The sequence below is a fragment of the Chiloscyllium plagiosum genome, unplaced genomic scaffold, assembly GCF_037043375.1.
Source record: "Chiloscyllium plagiosum isolate Xiang-an unplaced genomic scaffold, Cpla_swu_hap1 HiC_scaffold_9, whole genome shotgun sequence".
Lineage (NCBI taxonomy): Eukaryota > Metazoa > Chordata > Chondrichthyes > Orectolobiformes > Hemiscylliidae > Chiloscyllium > Chiloscyllium plagiosum.
In genome coordinates, this window is record NW_028270147.1 from 9620770 (window position 1) to 9640436 (window position 19667).

At 44.0% G+C, this 19667-nt stretch overlaps 1 protein-coding gene across 9 annotated transcripts in view; it reads right to left on the bottom strand.

Moving 5' to 3' along the window:
- Positions 1-19667, bottom strand: part of adgrl2a (adhesion G protein-coupled receptor L2a) — a 1095933-nt gene that overhangs the window by 595604 nt on the left and 480662 nt on the right. The window lies entirely within an intron of this gene.

The following is a 19667-nucleotide window of genomic DNA, read 5'->3' on the forward strand; positions in this document are numbered from 1 at the left end:
GATTACCATCACAGTATTAATGTTTTTAGAATGAACCATTGCTTTATAAATTCAATTTTCTAGATTGGATACTCTGGTGTTCAGTGTATAAGGATAGTGTGTGCAACTAATCAGAACCCCGCACTTTGGGCAATGCATTTTTCCCAGATACACTGACAAAATTCAGTGCTTGTGAGGCAGAAGACAAGTACATTGCATACTACGTCACACTCCCTTTAAACAAGACAGCACCGGGTTTAACACTGAGGTGAGCAACAGGAGATTCACTGAAGTGCCATATTATATTGTAGCAATGTTCAACCATTCTCTTAGAGTCATAGAGTCACACAGCATGGAAACAAGCCCTTCAGTCCAACTCATCCATGCTAACCAACTTTCCCAAACGAGTCCCTTTTGCGTGCCATGTCTCTCCAAACCTTTCCGATTCAAATGTTTTTTAAAATGTTGTTACTGTACCCACATCTACCACTTCCTGGGGCAGCTCATTCAACACACAAACCACCCTCTGTATGAAAAAGTTGCCTCTCATATACTTTTTGAGTCTTTCTCCTCTCAACTTAAAAATATGGCCCCTAGTTTTGAACTCTCCGACACTAGGGAAAAGATCTTTGCTGTTCCCTTCATCTTTGTCACTCATGATTTTATAAACTTCTATAAGGTCATCCCTCAATTTCCTACACTCCAGTGACAAAAAGTCCCATCCTATCCAAAATCTCATGATACCTAAACTCTCCAGTCCCGATAACATCCTGGAAAATCTTTTTTGCACTCTTTGCATTTTAATAATATCCTTCCTAAACCAGGGTACACAGTACTCCAAAAGTGGCCCCACCAATGTCCTGTACCATCACAATATGACACCCCAACTCCTGTGGTCAATAGTCTGAGCAATGAAGGCAAGCATGCCAAATGCCTTCTTCACCCCCACCATCGATCTGTCATGCAGCTTTCAAAGAACTACGTCTCTCTGTTCGACAACACTCCCCAGGGCCCTACCATCAACTGTATAAGTCCTGCCCTTGTTCATTTTACCAAAATGTAGCACCTCACATTCATCTAAATTAAAGTCTATCTGCCACTCCGTGGCCCACTTCCCCAATTAGAACATAAAACATTATAGCGCAGAACAAGCCCTTCAGCCCTCGATGTTGCGCTGAACTGTGAACTAATTTAAGCCCATACCCCTGCACTATCCCATCATCATCCAAGGACTGTTTAAATGCCCTTAATGTGGCTGAGTTTACTACATTGGCAAGTAGGGCATTCCATGCCCTTACCCCTCTCTGAGTAAAGAACCTGCCTCTGACAGCTGTCTTAAATCGATCACCCCTCAATTTGTAGCTATGCCCCCTCCTACAAGCTGATGTCATATCCGAGGAAAAAGACTTTCACTGTCTACCCTATCTAATCGTCTGATCATCTTGTATGTCTCTATCAAATCCACTCTTCGCCTTGTTCCTTCCAATGAGAACAGACCCAAGTCTCTCAGTCTTGTTCCTTCCAATGAGAACAGACCCAAGTCTCCTCATAAAACCTTCCCTCCAGACCTGGCAATATCCTGGTAAATCTCCTCTTGTGCCTTTTACAATGCTTCCACATCCTTCCTGGTAATGGGGCGACTAGAACTGTACAAGATCTGTAATTGATCAAGATCTCTTTGTAATCTGAGATACCACACAGAATTTTGCAAGCAGCCATTCTTTTTTCTGTTTACTAATTCACAAACTTTTTGCAGGTCCCTGTTCTCAAGTGCTCCTTGGTGGATCTCTTTGTAATCTCAGAAGGTTATCTAAGATTACAAAGTGACCTATACTCCAGAGAAAAGCAGGAAAGCCAGCTCCTCCTGCACCTTTTTGTGGAACCAGCCTTGGCAGTCCGGCTACACCGCAAAGACAGAGATTCAGGGGGAGCTGGCACCCGAATTGGCATGAGATACAAACTACTTTCCGCAAGGACTAACCTGAGGAATGGCCTTTCAAGGGGCCATGGCAGATTCACTGGGAAAAACACACCCCAGCGGCTTAGTATTGCAAGCATTATCCACATCCTGAGTGACAATCAACAACAACAGCTTGTGCCTTTATCACAGTGAAACAGACAAGGCAAAAAGACCACACTGGACAAGCCCAGTGATGCTCACAGCCTCTGAAAGAACACCGAACAAAAACAAGTATAAAAAGACAGCCTGATCTCAGATATCAAGCAACATTTATCGGGCAAAGTTGAGTTTTCCTTTTTATTAATTTGACATGGAGTCTTCTGAAGCAGTCCTTGATAGACTCCCCATGATGCACCCTTCAATAAAACAAACTCATTCCCAGTGAGCAAAGAAGTAAACAAATGTTTGATCAATTCATCATTTCCTGATGAAGGGCTTTTGCTTGAAACGTCGATGTCCCTGCTCCTCGGATGCTGCCTGACCTGCTGTGCTTTTCCAGCACCACACTAATCTTGACTCTGACCTCCAGCATCTGCAGTCCTCACTTTCGCCCAAATGTTTGATCTGCTCATTTCTAGGAGAAACTGAGGACTGCAGATGCTGGAGATCAGAGTCAAGATTAGTGTGGTGCTGGAAAAGTGCAGCAGGTCAGGCAGCATCCAAGGAGCAGGAGAATCGACGTTTAGGGCATAAGCGGGGATTCCTGAAGAAGGGCTTATGCCCGGAACGTCGATTCTCCTGTTCCTTGGATGCTGCCTGACCTGCTGCGCTTTTCCAGCAACACATTTTCAGCTCTGTTCATTTCTAATCTGCTTGACTAGAAGAAAATAGAGTTAAAGAAAATTACGATATTTTCTTTACCAAGTGTGACTTTTGAAAAAAAAATTCTTTCCTCCTCTGAGATTGAGTTCACACTCTACCAAGGAGTGCTTGGGAACAGTGACATGCAGAAGGTTTGTGAGTTAATAAACAGAAAAACGAATCCCTGCTTGCAAAATGCTGTGTGGTATCTCAGATCAGGCTGTGCTGTAAGAAGGTGTAACTCCTGGTCATCCCTTTGTCACGATAACAATCCTCCTCTTCTCCAATTCTGTCTGCGTTTTCAACAGAACGTGCAAAGCAGCAAAAACAGTAACTACAACCCTCCCCTGAACTCATTTGAAAATTCATGGCACAAAAGGAGGTCAGGCCTCATAATGGGGAAAAAAAAATACTGAATCTCATAAAACAATCTGCTTACATGCATTCGAGATCAAGAGCATTATCAATGGCAGGTGACCTTTAGAGGTTGCACAACATAGCTTGCATGTGTACTGGGAGCGGCAGACAGAAACCTTTGACAGGAGGAAGACATTTTCAGAGTGTGACAGCAAGCAGCTTTCCCTGGCCAGATAGGCTTGATCTTTTGTTTCGCACCCAGAGACTTGAGACAAAGCACTTTGGGAGGGGAGAATAATAAAACAGTCCAACTACGATTGCAATCTCGATCAATTCTTACCGCTCTTTAAGCTGCAAAGGGAAAATGCCAATTGGTCAAGTACGTCCAAGCAAAAATCAAAACCTACATCTCAATCCCGTCTCATTAAAATTAAGTAAATAACACAAGTTGCATCGATTCAACTAAGTCCAGGGGCAGGTGGCTTAGCCCCTTAAGCCTGCTCCACTGTTCAATAGGATTGTGGTTGATTCGACGTTCCTCATGTCCATTCATCTGCCCTTCCCTCATAACTCTTGATTCTTCTTTCTGATTAAGAATCTATCCGTGTCATCCAGGTACAGAAAGAAAGCAGAAGCTTGGCACTTGGTAATGATACTCGTTTGAAGAGCTAGTGCAGACATGATGGGCTGAGTGGCTCCTTTTGCACCATAGCAGTTCTGTGATTCTGGGGATCCTGGCCAACACTTATCTCTCAAACAACATTGCACTAATCATCAAAAATGTTGTGGGACTGAGGAATGTGTATATTGGCTGTTGTCCTAACGTGTATTATACGGAAATGCAAGATCTCTATTTCCTTTTCCTCATGACCTTATGCTGTTCTTTTGTTCTGGGCTGTGAACATCAAATGGCCTCTTCTGCACCAGAACAATACTGTCATTCTGGGATTTGACCAAACAGCACCCGCTTCTCATGCTGCATAAACTGGTGTTCTCTTTCAAATTTAATGTCTAGCACCCCAGTCCTGATGAGTGAGGATCTAAAAGCTTTTGACTTTGTTTCTTTGTATTTTAGTAACGTTTAAGTTCTGTGCTGCCAAGCAGTTACAGAAGGTGACCTGACCACACTCTCCTTCCACCACTGACACATTGTGGCAGGAGTGTCTACCATCTATAAGATGCACTGCAGCAACTCACCGCTCTTTCAACACAGGGGGAAAGTGAAGACTGCAGATGCTGGAGATCAGAGTCGAAGAATGTGGTGCTGGAAAAGCACAGCCGGTCAGGCAGCATTTGAGGAGCAGGAGAGTCAACGTTTCAAGCATGAGCTCTTCATCAGGAATGAGGTTTGTGGGCCAAGGGGGCTGAGAGATAAATGGGAGGGGGGTGGGGAGAAGTTAGCTGGGAATGCGATAGGTAGATGGAGGTGGAGGAGAAGGTGATAGGTCGGAGAGGAGGTTGGAGCAGATAGGTGGGACGGAAGACGGACAGGTAGGACCATCCTAGAGGGCGGTGCCAAGTTGGAAGGTTGGGACTGGACAAGGTGGGGGGACGGGAAAAGGGAAAAGGGAAAACTGGTGAAATCCACATTGATCCCCTGTGGTTAGAGGGTCCCAAGGCAGAAGATGAGGCGTTCTTCTTCCAGGTGTCAGCTTGTGAGGGTTTGGCGATGGAGGAGGCCTGCATGTCCTTGATGGAGTGGGAGGGAGAGTTGAAGTGTTCAGCCATGGGGCAGTGGGGTTGTTGGTGCGGGTGTCCCAGAGATGTTCTCTGAAATGATCCGCATGTTGGCATCCTGTCTGCCCGATGTAGAGGAGACCACATTGGGTGCAACGGACACAGGAGATGACATGTGTGGAAGTACAGGTAAATTTCTGTCAGGTGTGGGAGGTTCCTTTGGAGCCTTGGAAGGAGGTGAGGGGGGTGGTGTGGGCGCAGGGTTTACACTTCTTGCGATGGCAGGGGACGGTGCGGGGAGGGGAGGGTGGGTTGATGGGGGGAGGGGGGTGTGCGGACCTCACAAGGGAGTCTCAGAGGAAATGGTCTCTTCAAAACACAGATAGGGGCGGGGAGGGAAACATATATTTCTGGTGGTGGGGTCTGTTTGTAGGTGACAGAAATGGTGGAGGATGAGGCGATGTATCCGGAGGTTGGTGGGGTGGAAGGTGAGGACCGGGGGTGGGGTAGGGTGGGGGGTTCTGTCCTTATTGCAGTTGGAGGGGTGGGATTCAAGGGTGGAGGTGCGGGAAGTGAAGGGCATCATCAACCACGTGGCAGAGTCTTTCAACACAACCTATTAAAGGTGCAATCACGAACACCTAGGAGGACAGGAGCAGCAGTTACATGAGAACTCCATAAGCCACAGGTTCCCTTCCAAGCCACACACCATTCTGACTTGGAAATATATCACCGTTCCTTCAGGATCGCTGCATCAAAATCCTGGGACTCCCTCACCAACAGTACCGCAAGGGCTGCAGCAATTCAGGACAGGGCTCATCACCACCTTCTCTCGGGAAACTCGGGATGAGCAACATGGCTTGGAGAGGGTAGACGCTAGGAAATTGTTTCCGTTAGGTGAGGAGACTAGGACCCGTGGACACAGCCTTAGAATTAGAGGGGGTAAATTCAGAACAGAAATGCAGAGACATTTCTTCAGCCAGAGAGTGGTGGGCCTGTGGAATTCATTGCAGTGGAGGCTGGGACGCTAAATGTCTTCAAGGCAGAAATTGATAAATTCTTGATGTCACAAGGAATTAAGGGCTATGGGGAGAATGCCCATCAGCCATGATTGAATGGCGGAGTGACTCGATGGGCCGAATGGCCTTACTTCCGCTCCTATGTCTTATGGTCTTATGGTCTTAAGTGTGGGGCCTGACCAGCAACATTCAATAAAAGTATAATTTTTAAGAAATGGTGGGCAGCAACAATTGCTTCCTGATGTGGTCATGTAGGGAAGCCAATTTTTGTAAAATAATTGCTCCGGGAATAAGGAGCACATCAAAAGTCATTGAAGGGGAGGAAAGACTGAGTGTGGTCACCTCACTCAACAAGCTGCTGAGTAATCTTGGTACACAGCTTTCGAGAGTTTATCCAGCACTGCAAGAAAAGACTTGTCTGACTTGCACCTCTACATTCCTCAGCACCACCTGAGCATTGCTGCTTTAACAAAACACTTAAACATCAGATTAATCGGCTAAAAAAATGCTTTGAACTTTAAAAAGCGAGCCAAGTTAAAGTGAACTGTAAAGGTGTGTTCAAGAGATCTGACTAAAGATGAAACAAAGTTCGAGGGCAGAGTAGATGGAAATCCAAGCTGCGAGCAAAATTATTTGTTCAGTGACTTACACTTTGCAGCACTAAGTTAGCTCAGTTAGCTGGATGGTTGACTTGAGATACAGAAAGATACCAACAGCTTGTGTTCAATTCCTTGACTCGCACTGAACATATCTATGTCATTTTGTGAACTCTTGCATGGTCCTTATAATTGTCTTTCCGACCTATTCCTGTGTTGTTAGTACATTTGGTTCCTTCACCCAAGTTACATACAGGTCATTCGGCTATAACATGCGTTCCATTAACATGAATTCGCAATAACATGATTGACGAATTAGGGACTCTGTTTCTAAGGTGTGAGGTTTTAAAGTGTGTATTGGTTAGAATGCGATTCCAACCCCATTAGTTTAAATGGTGCTGCTATTACATGATTTCCTTATAACACGGGACTGCACGAAAATGGAACTCATTCGTTATAGAAGAACGGACTATATTTTGAACAATTGGAAGCCCAACACTGGTCCCCAAGCGAGTCCGTTTGCCACAAGAATCAGTCTAGGGGCTTTGCTTTGAACTCAATATTGAGGTCCTACCTGTTTAACCTTCCTCCTCATCTGAGATTTGGTGACTCTGGGTTTAAACGTACCACCAGTTGTATCCCTCTAATGAGTGGTGCAGGACTATTCTGACTTTATCTTTGCTTACATTACCCACTTGTATAAGACACTGTTTCACCCATAAAGGTAGCCATACATTTAGCTCCCAAAGTCCTCAGATCTGGCATCCTGCTCCTTGGATGCTGTCTGACCTGCTGAGCTTTTCCAGCTTTGCATCTGTTGACTCTGGCTTCCAGCATTTCCAATCCTTACTGTCTCCTAAGATCTGGAATTCTTTCTTTAAACCTCTCTGTGTTTCCCACTTGCTTCACAGCAAAGCCCCTAGACTGATTCTTGTGGCAAACTGACTCGCGTGGGGACCAGTGTTGGGCTTCCAAATGTTCAAAATACAGTCAGTTCTTCTATAAAGTGGTAGTTCTGTTCTCTTGCAATCCCGTGTTATACGAAAATCGTGTAATACCAGCACCCTTTAAACCAATGGGGCCAGAATCACATCATAACCAATACACGCTTTAGAACTTCACACTTTAGAAACAGTGTGCCCAGTATTTCAATTGTGTTATAGCGAATTTGTGTTAATGAAACGCATGTTCTAGCAGAACAACCTGTCTGTAACTTGGGTGAAGGGACCTAATGCAGCCAAAGTGCTAACTACACAGGAATAGATAGGAAAGACAGTTATAAGGACCATGCAAGAATTCACAAAGTGACATAGATATGTTAAGGGAGTGGGGTAAAATATCAATGAAGGGACCTAAAGTTACTCTGCGCTTCACTGGAGTGTCAGAGGCTGAGGGCTGACCTGATGGAAATATATAAAATGATGACAGGCATGGATAGGGTGGATGGTCAGAGACTTATTATTAAACATTTATGCTTGATCTGTCATTAATTAACCAGACAAGGGGACAACGTAGCAATAATGTCAGTGGCAATCCAAAAGTTCAGGTTAATTACTCCTTGGATGCAGATTCAAGTTCCACACAGCAGTTGGTAGAATTGAATTTAAATTAATAAATCTGGAATTGAAAATTAGACTCTCTAATGATGCCATTAAACTATCATCAACTGATGTGAAAAAAAACTCCATCTATTTCACTGGGAATCTATTTAGGAAGGAAATCTGCCAACATAACCTGGTCTGACCTACATGTGACTGCAGACCCACAATTATGTGGTCTAGCCTGCCAATCAGTTCAATGGAAATAAATGCTTCCCAATGATTTCACAGTTCCAGAACAAAAGAAAAAAAAGCATAGAATCATGAAGAAAAATATACAGAGATCTTGTATTTGAGAGTGTAGTACTGGAGGAGCAGGAGAATCGTCATTCCGGACATAAGCCTTTCATCAGGCTGAAACATCGACTCTCCTGCTCCTTGGGTGCTGCCTGACCAGCTGTGCTTTTCCAGTACCACGCTCATGACTCTGATCTCCATCATCTGCAGTTCTCACTTTCTCCGAGAGATCTTGTATTGTATATATATATATTTCACAACCTTCAAGACAACAGCCAATATACACATTCTCAAGTCCCACAACTTTTTTGATGATTGGAGCAGTGTTGTTTGAGGGACAAATATTGGCCAGGACCCTCCAGAATCACAGAACTGTTACAGTGCAAAAAGGGGCCATTCAGCCCATCCTGTCTGCAGTAGCTCTTCAAACAAGCATCGTTACCCAGTGCCAATCTCCTGCCTTCTCTGCTTACCCTTCCACATTATTTCTATCCAAATAGCCATTTCAGTGCTTTGAACGCCTCAAGGAAACCTGCCTCCACCACATTTCCAGGCAGTCAATTCTGTCCCCTAATTACTCACAGTCTGAAAGCATTTCCTCTCATATCACCGTTGCTTCATTACCACATCACGTTGGCGCATCTCTCTCTCTGCAGAATGCCTACGTTTTACCCCCAACTTGGGTGGTTATAAAAGATTCCACTGTAGCTAACAAGAGTTCTCCTTCATGTCCTCACCAATGTATCCATCAACCAATGGCTGTCACGTTGCCACTTCAGGGCCTGTATTGTAAGAGTAAATTATGTTTCAAAAACCATTCAGTTAATTGGAACACACTTTGGGATATTTGAAACATGTGAACAAGGAAAAAAGAGTTGGAAACTCTGTCCTTTGAACCTGCTCCCTCATTCTATAAGATCATGGGCTGATCTGATTTTAACCTCAGCTCGACATTTCTGCATAATCCCCAATAATCTTTTATCCCCTTGGTCATCAAGAATCGACTTCCTGGGAGAAAGAGAGGACCGCAGATGCTGGAGATCACAGTCAAAAAGTGTGGTGCTGGAAAAGGGTGATTCCTGATGAAGAGCTTATGCTTGAAACATCGACTCTCCTGCTCCTCGGATATTACTTGATCAGCTGTGCTTTTCCAACACCACACATTTTGACAAGAATCTATTTCCCTCTGCCTTAAAAGTATTTAAAGATTCTGAATGCACAACCTTTTGAGAAATGGAATTCCAAAGGCTCTTAACCCTGTCAGAGAAAACAAAAACTGTTCCCTCCTCTCTGTCTTGAATGAGTAGCCCTTGTTTTAAAATTATGACCCTAGTTCTCAATTCTGCCACAAGTAGAAACATCCTCTCCACTTCCAAATGATCAAGTCCCCTCAGGATATTATAAGTTTCAATTAAGTCACCCCTGACTTTTCTAAACTCCAGAGGGTACAGACCAAGCCTAGCTGGAGGTTCTATACAAATCCAAGTCTTTCATTTCTCAGTGAAATTTCTTATCTTCACTTCTGGGAAGTTGCTTCTATTTGGCAGTCACTGTAACACATACAGGGAACCAACAATGAGCCCATGGTATCCTGCACGCTCCATTCCTGATGAAGGGCTTATGTCCGAAACATCGACTCTCCTGCTCCTCAGATGCTGCCTGACCTGCTGTGGTTTTCCAGCACTACACTCTTCAACTCTGACCTCCAACATCTGCAGTCCTCACTTTATCATTTCCTGGACTTGTTCAGGAGGTTATTTTATATCTTTATATTTCCTGGAGAGACAGTGTGTGATGAAATATAAAAAAACAGGAGCAGGAGCAGGCCATTCATCCCTTCAAGCCTGCTCTGCCATTCATATGATCATGGCTGATCCACTATCTTAATATCATATTCTCACTTTCTCCCCAGACCCATCGATGTCTTTAAATCTACAAATTTATCCATTTTTTAAAATATACTCGGAGGCTTTGCCTTCGTAGCCTTCTGTGGTTGAGAATTCCTTCAAAGGAATAAGTTTTTACTCATCTTAATCTTAAAATGTCCACCCTCTATCCTGACTGTGAGCCCCTGATTCTAGACACTCCATTCAGTAGAAACATTCTCCTTGCATTTATTCTTCCAGCCTTGTTAAAATCTTACATATTTTGATCAGATTCCCTGATATCCTTCTGAAGACAAATCCAATCAAACCAATTGTTCCTTATTGGACAGTCCATAAGACCATAAGACCATTTGAAATAGGAATGGGAGTAGGCCATTCAGCCCTCGTGTCTGCTCTGCCATTCCATTGAATCATGACCGATCCAACATTCCTTACGTCCACTTTCCCACCTTCTCCCCATTACCCTTTATTTCCTTACTGATTAAAAATCTGTCTGCCACAGCTTTGAATGTGCCTAATGATAACCAGATGAATTGCGGATGCTGTAAATCAGAAACAAAAACTGAAATTGCTGTAAAAAACTCAGCAGATCTGGCGGCATCTGTGGAGAGAAAGCAGAGTTAACGTTTCAGGTCCACATCTGAAATAGGTTCACCAGACCCGAAGCGTTAACTCTGACTTCTCTCCACAGATGCGGCCAGACTTGCTGGGTTTTTCCAGCAATTTCTGTTTTTGTTCTTGCATATGTCGAACAACTCAGCCTCAACAGGTATCTAGATCTGTTGGTTAATGAGGGTATAATTAGTGGAGAGATGATAGATTGAGGATGCATATGTAGGTTTGCTCGCTTAGCTGGAAGGTTCATTTTCCGACGTTTCGTCACCATTCTAGGTAACATCTTCTGTGAGCCTCCGAATGAAGCACTGGTGGTGTAGCCCACTGTCTATTTATATGTTTGAGTTTCCTAGGGTTGGTGATGTCATCTCCTGTGGTGACATCATTTCCTATGGTGATGTCATTTCCTGGTCTTTTTCTCAGGGGGTGGTAAATGGGATCCAAGTCAATGTGTTTGCTGATAGAGTTCCAGTTGGAATGCCATGCTTCTAGGAATTCTTGTGCATGTCTCTGTTTGGCTTGTCCTAGGATGGATGTGTTGTCTGAGTCTGTGTGTCAGGGTCATGTAGTTTTGTGGCTAGTTGGTATTCATGTATTCTGGTAGCTAGTTTTCCGCCTGTTTGACAATGTAGTATTTGTTATAAACATCTGAAAATGAACCTTCCAGCTCAGTGAGCAAACCAACGTTCAGAACCTCCACCTAAGTTACAAATTTTCTCAAAACTCATGATAGATTGAGTTAATACTTCAAGCGCAATGAGTTTTCTTAAAGTCAATTCAGACTTGAGAAGCTAATTCTGTGTCTCTCTCCATGGATTCCACCAGACCCACTGAGCTTCTCCAGCACTTTCTGCTTTTTTATTTCAGATCTCCAGCATCCACAGTGTTTTGCTTTCATAACAGTGCATTTCAGCGTTTGGAAAGTGGTAGAGTCTGCATCAGCATGGTTTACGCAAGAGAACAGGTCCTTGTTACTGAAACACAACACGTATAATCTGGAGAAATTATGAATGTCACAAGTGTTAATGTGCCTCTGGTAAATACAGTTTAACAGTGCCAGCCTGGCAATTACTCTCAACAATTGCAGCTCTTTGCTGATTTGGTCAGACTGCACACAGAAGACAAATAATGCCAATAGTTTGACAAAACAAAAAGACATGAAACCAGCTTTCACTTTTCATTTCATGAACCACGCTGAACATTGGAAACTGGACAGAATACTTGCTTGGTTCTCCCCACCCACTTCTTTCCTGGACCCGCACATAAGGTAAGAGAGAAGGCGATGAAAATTGATCTTCACCGTCCATGTGTAAGGCACTCCTTCACTGCCTAGTTATGAGCTGACATCAAGGCTAAGTGCATGGTTGCAGGGAGACTCTGGTGTGCTAAAATGCATGACCATGGGCTACGTAACTGAAACTTTTCCAGATTTCTCTGCATAACACTTAGCTGCCATACTGTGAACAGCATTGGGCCCCTTACCTAAGGAATGGTACACTGGCAACAAAATAAAATAAAGAACTGCAGATGCTGGAGATCTCAAACGAACATTGCAGAGAGAACCTGCTGTGGAAACTCAGAAGGTCTGGCAGCATCCGTGAAGAGAAAACAACATCAACACTTCAAGTCCAGTGACCCCTCTTTGGAGTTCGAAAAAAAAAACAGGAAAAATTGCAGGTCTGAAGGGTCACTGGGCTCAAAATGTTAACTCTGCTTGTCTCTTCTCAGATGCTGCCAGATCTGCTAAGTTTCTCCAGCAATTTCTGTTGGTTTCCATATTTCAGCACCTGCATGTTCTTTCTTTCATTCTGTGGCAGTATACCTGCAATTTCTGTTTGTGCCTGATAAAGATATACTGTTATTGGAGGCAGCCCTGAGCTAGTTCACTTGGCTGATCCTGGGTTCAGAGGGACAGTCTTATTAGAAGGGAATGAGTAGGTTGAACCTGAATTCATTGGAATTTCGTAGAATGAGAGGTGACCTTATTGAAACAGGCACATTTCTTGGGGAACTTAACAAGATAGGTGCAGGAAGTTCTTTCCCTTGTTGGACTGTCCATAGAGGACTTCATCTGAGTAAGGGTCACAGATTTCAGACAGAAATGAGGAGGAATTTCTTCTCTGAAAGGGTTGTGGTATTCTTTACTACAGAAGGTCGTAGAGGCTGGGTCGCAAACACATATTCAAGGCTGAGAGGCTATTTTTCCTGAATAAGAGAAACAAGGATTATCATGAAGAGGCAGCAAAGTGGGGTTGAGGATGATCAGATCCGCCATGATCCCATTGAACGGTGCAGCAGAATGGTCTACCTCTGCTCCTCTGTCTCGTGATCTGAAAAAGTGTTAAGTCGAAAAGAAAGGGTTCCAAAGAGTCATATTGGACATAAATTATTAACTGCGTGTCTCTCTCGGGAGACAGTGAGGTCTGCAGATGCTGGAGATCAGAAAAGCACAGCAGGTCAGGCAGCATCCGAGGAGCAGGAGCAGGATGCTGCCTGACCTGCTGTGCTTGCCCAGCAACACACTCTCAATGCTGTGTGTCTCTCTTGCTGTCCACAGTTGCTGCCAGACCTGCCGAGTTTCTGCAGCAACTTTTGTCCATATTTCAGAAAAAGTAGTTTTCTGCTTGTTGGGTACTTTGGAATATTCTGAACAATCGAATGTGTTTATGTTTATGACCCAGCCTCTACGACTTTCTGTAGTAAAGAATTCCACAGATTCATAACCCTCTCAGAGAAGAAATTCCTCCTCATCTGTGTCTGAACTTTGTGACCCTTACTCAGATGATATCCTCTGTGAACTGCTTCTTTAACTCGGTTCTTCCACAAGGAAAGGTCGGTAAAAGTGGTGAAATGAGACATGCTAGTCCCACTTATCTTGCAGACTTCAAAACAGGGAAGTAGAATGACCAGCTTATTTCCCAGGATCACTGTATTTTTCTTTATCTGAAACTTATACAGTCAGTACCTCCTAAAGCTAACATTGCTTTTGAGTTACAGGATATTGTGTCTCTTCCATCTGCTTGTCGAACACAAAGGTCTGCTTCATTAATCAGGAAATCTCTACAGTGTGGAAGCAGATCATTCAGCCCACACTGACCCTCCGAAGAGCAACCCACCCAGATCCACCCCAATCCTGTAACCCTGCATTTCCCCTGGATATTCCATCTAGCCTGCACATCCTTGGAAACTATGGTCAATTTCCCATGACCAATTCATCAAACCTGCATATCTTTGGACGGCGGGAGGTAACCGGAACACCCGGAGGAAACCCACACAGACACGGGGAGAATGTGCAAAATCCACGCAGTCACCCAAGGGTGGAATCGAACCTAGTTCCCTGATGCTATGAGGCTGCAGTGCTAACTGCTGAACCACCATGACACCCTAATTGCATGCGTTCATCACAGTTTCAATACTGCCTTTTATAAATAAAACCTGACAGAACTTGGGTGTTGTAAATCGGGGGAAGGGTCCGTTCTGAGGAAGGGTCATCCAACCCGAAACATTAACTCTGATTTCTCTCCACAATGCTGCCAGAGCTGCTGAGCTTTTTCAGCAATTTCTGTTTTTGTTTCTGATTTCCAGCATCCGCAATTCTTTTGGTTTTTAATGCACCCCTGGTGTCCTAGTTATCAATTGTCACTCAGTAGTAGAGAATATAAACATTGCTGAAAAAGAGATTAGTAAACAAATTTTTTTTAAAATGCACTTATCAGCATAAACACAAAAATGATTAGCACCCTTTTCTCTTGCACTGTAAATTGTTGAAATCATTTTGAAATTTGGCATTCTTGCATTTGTCCTGACGAGTGCAAGAAAAGACATCTCTTTTTCAGGAATGTCTAATATTTATCACTCAAACAGCAGAATATCAGGTCATTCGATTGAGGGTAAAGTGAGGACTGCAGATGCTGGAGTACCAGAGTTGAAAAATGTCATGCTGGAAAAACACAGCAGGCCAGGCAGCATCCGAGGAGCAGGAGAATCGACGTTTCGGGCATAAACCCTTCCTTCAGGATTCCTGAAGAAGGGCTTATGCCCGAAACGTCGATTCTCCTGCTCCTCGGATGCTGCCTGGCCTGCTGTGTTTTTCCAGCATGACATTTTTCAAATTCAGTTGAGGGTGCTTGCTGTACGCAAATTGACTGTTGCGTTTCCTGCATTACAACAATAGCTGCCCTTCAAAAGCACTTCATGGGTTACATTGAATTGAATTGAATTGAATTTATTGTCACATGTACTGAGGCACAGTGAAAAGCTTTGTCTTGAGAGCAATACAGGCAGATCACATAGTTATGTGACATAGATAAGTAAATAATAGGTAAACAGCGGCAAAAACAAAAACACAGGTACAGACGAATGTTAAGAGTTTGTGAGTCCATCAGTATTCTAACAACAGTAGGGTAGGAACTGTTATGAAACAGGCTGGCGTGTGTGTTCAGGCTTCTGTACCTTCTCCCTGATGGTCAAGGTTGTAGATAAACATTGCCAGGGTGGGTGTAAAACATATTGGAGTATCTTGAAGCTGTGGAAGGCATTTTATGAATGCCAGCTCTTTGCTTCTGCTTTCACCTCTTTGACCAAATCCTTTGTCACTGTTTATGACAGTTCATTTTGTGACTGTATCCATAAAAAAAAATTCTGGCATGCTTTTCCACATTATTCATTTGAAAAGTAGAAATTTAAAGGTTGGCTTCAGGGGAAGGCACAGAGGAGGGATGCTCCTAAATTCACACACGGGCAACATGTGGGGAGGTTCTTCCAATGACCAGGTACAGTCACTCTTTAGTGCTGAAATAATCTGTGCAGCCTCATACAAGGATCAATCAACTGCCTATGACACACTCCATACCTATATTCTTTGTCATTGATCTCAAATAAATGTAGCAGAAGGTATAATGTACATTTGATTAGACACCAGCACCTCCTTTCCTTCCCATCCCCTTAATACAGTGTCTGCACCTGAGAGATCCATTATTATATCCGAGGTCACATGCCTAAACATTTTAACGAATAAGCTCCTACAATGGAGATTTCAACTGGACTGGCCTTATGGGAGGATTGGTTGGCACATTTGGCTGGATGGATATTTTGCAATGCAGAGTGGCACCAACAGTGTGGTTTAATTCCTGCACTAGCTGAGGTTACCATGAAGGGCTCTCTTTCTCAACCTCTCCCCTCAGATGAGACATGGTGACCCTCAGGTTAAACTACCACCGTTTCTCTCTCTCTCTCTCTCTAAAATGGGGAGCAGCCCTAGGATCCAGTAGAACTATGGTTATTTTACCTTTAGATTTGGTGATGCCAACATACGTGACATTTCTGAGTCAGTTTGCCCTGTTGCTGACCCTACCAGGTCTATCAACACCAAACTAAGGCTGAAAGCAAGCTAAAAATACATCAACGCTTGCATTCACAGATAGAGAGAGTATATGGAGGTACCATTGAGCATCAATTACATTCTTGACCACAGCCCATGTGCATTGTTATACTAGTCCAATGCAACTTAGGACTGCATGGTAACATGTAGGAATACAGAAGGATTCAGAGTGCCACATCACTCTCGATTGCACTATAGTCTGCAAATATCAGTTCACAGCTCATGTTCAGCTGTGAGAAATACTTTCAATAAAGCCCTTGCATTTGGGTTCAAAAACATGCAGAAATTCAACAAAGATTCTGAGACAGCACCTTCCAAATACACAACCACTTCCATCTCGAAGGACAAGGGCAGCAGGGACAAGAGAACACCACACCCTGCAAGTTCCCCTCCAAGTCACTCAATGCATCGGTCCAAGAAGGCAACTCATCCCCAACTTCTCAAGGGCAATTAGAGACGGGCAATAAATGTTGGCCTAACCAGGGACGCCCATATCCCATGAATGAATAAACAAAAAAAATTACAGGGTGTAGGTTTGCTCGCTGAGCTGTAGGTTTGATATACAGACATTTCATTACCTGCCTAGGTAACATCATCAGTGGCGACCTCCAAGTGAAGCGAAGCTGTTGTCTCCTGCTTTCTCTTTATATGTTTGTCCTGGATGGGGTTCCTGGGGTTTGTGGTGATGTCATTTCCTGTTCATTCTGTGAGGGGTTGATAGATGGTATCTCGATCTATGTGCTTGTTTATGGCGTTGTAGTTGGAGTGCCAGGCCTCTAGGAATTCTCTGGCATGTGTTTGCTTAGCCTGTCCCAGGATAGATGTGTTGTCCCAGTCGAAATGGTGGGTTTTTTTTCTCCGTGTGTAGGGCTACAAGGGAGAGAGGGTCATGTCTTTTTGCGGCTAGCTGGTGTTCATGTATCCTGGTGGCTAACTTTCTTCCTGTTTGTCCTACGTAGTGTTTGTGGCAGTCCTTGCATGGAATTTTTTAGATGACATTGGTTTTGTCCATGGGTTGTACTGGGTCTTTTAAGTTTATTAGTTTTTGTTTGAGAGTGTTGGTGGGTTTGTGTGCTACTAGGATTCCGAGGGGTCTTAGTAGCCCACCATTTCGACTGGGACAACACACCTATCCTGGGACAGGCTAAGCAAAGACATGCCAGAGAATTCCTAGAGGCCTGGCACTCCAACCACAACGCCATAAACAAACACATAGATCTAGATACCATCTATCAACCCCTCACAGAACGAACAGGAAATAACAGGAAATGACATCACCACAAACCCCAGGAACCCCATCCAGGACAAATATATAAATAGAAAACAGGAGACAACAGCTTCGCTTCACTTGGAGGTCGCCACTGATGATGTTACCTAGCCAGGTAATGAAACGTCTGGATATCAAACCTACAGCTCAGCAAGCAAACCTACACCCTAAACCTCAACCTGAGCTGCAAACCTTCACAAACCTTGCAAAAAAAATTACTTCAGAACTTCTGGACCTACAAGACACAAAAGTGAGGGAGTCTGGTAAACCTATTGTCTGTTACCCAAGATCCAGTAAGGGGGAAACAAATTCTATCCGGTAAGTAAACTCAGAAATCAGGAGGAAGATTGGGGATATAACGGAGGGGGCATCAGCATTGTAAGGAGACTAGCTTAACATTTCAAGTGCAGACAGCTCATCAGAGCCCAGTACGTTTTCTAGAATATGTACAATCAAAGAGTGTGGCACTGGAAAATCACAGCCAGTCGGGCAGCATCTGGATGAAGAGTTTATGACGGAAACATCAACTCTCCTGCTCCTTGGATGCGGCTGTGCTTTTCCAGCACCACACTCTTTGACTCTGATCTCCAGCACCTGCAGTCCTCACTTTCTCCTCGAATAATTTTCACCTAAACAGAAACATAAAAACAAAGAAAACGGGAGCAGGATTTGGAAATCTAACTCTTCCAGCCTGCTCCAACATTCTGTGGGATTGTGGCTGATCATCCAACTCAATCCCCTGTTTCTGCTTTCTCCCCATACCCTTTAATCCCTTTAGCCCTGAGAATTATATCTAACTCCTTATTGAAAACAATGTTTTGGCCTTAACCATTCTCTGTGGCAGAGAATTTCACAGGTTCACCACTCTCTGGATGAAGAAACTTACCCTCATCTCTGCCTTAAATCGCCTATCCCGGATGGACTCATGGTTATCGGCAACATCCTTCCTGTGTTTATCCTGTCTAGTCCTGTTCAAATTCTACAAGTTTCTATGAGATCCTCGACACCCATTTATCTCAACTCCAGTGAATCAGCATCATCATCGGCAGTCCCTCACAGACGAGAATGACTCTCTTCCACTCTCAGGATGGGTCCATAGGTGGCTGTACAGACCATAAGACAGAGGAGCAGAAATTAGGCCATTCAGCCCTTTGAGATTGCTCCACATTTCAATCATGGTTGATAAGTCTTTCAACCTCATTCTCCCCCTTTCTCCCCGTAACCCTTGACCTCCTTGATAATCAAGAACCTATCTATCTGAGTCTTAAATATACTCAATGACCTGTGCCTCCACAGCCTTCTGTGGCAATGAATTCCATAGTTTCACCACTCTCTGACTGAATAGGTTTCTCTTTGTCTCTGTTCTCAAAGGTTTTCCCTTTACTCTAAGGCCGTGCCCTCCATTCTCCATCTCTCCTGCTAATGGAAACATCTTCCCAACATCTACTCTGTCCAGACCATTCAGTATTCTGTCTGTTACAACTAGATCCCCCCCATCCTTCTGAACTCTATCGGGTATAAACCCAAAACCCTCAAATGTTCTGCATATGTTAAGCTTTTCATTCCTGGGACTATTCTGGTGAACATCCTCCGAAGACGCTCCAGAGCCTATACATCTTTCCTGAGAGATGGGGCCCCAAACTGCTCACAATACTCCAAATGGCGGATGCAGTGAAAGTGAGGACTGCAGGTGCTGGAGATCAGAGTCTAGATTATTCCTGATGAAGGGAAACATCGATTTTCCTGTTCCCCGGATGCTGCCTGGCCTGCTATGTTTTTCCAGCACCACTCTAATCTAGACTCAAATGACTGACGCGGGTACTGCAGGCTCTGTTATACTGGGGCAGGTGGTGGTCACGGGAAGGGAGTGGGTGAGGTGCTGGCGTGGAAGCCTCTTTCACTGTTTTCACCTGGCTTCCAGTGAATCCTAGCCAACCCTGCCTTTCTTCACACATCAGACCTGCAATCAATCCTAACTGCAGGCCTATCCATTCACTGGACATCGCTGTGTGTTATCAAGGCTACCTGGTTGTAACATCATTTGAGACAGTGTAATTTTACAAAAAAAAAACCTCCAAGCCAGCGGCCTCAAAATAAATTACATCTGACAAAAGACAGAATTTTCTCTTTCGTACAAACTCCACTTTGTTTTCGCTTCAGGCACAGATGCTTCTCAGTTGTGTACATGTTTGCTGCTGATGTCTGTCGATGTATCATTCATTGATCTAAATTAACTTCCCTGTCTAACACCTGCTTTTCGCTGTTTTAAGCGGGACAAATCACAACAGGGACAAA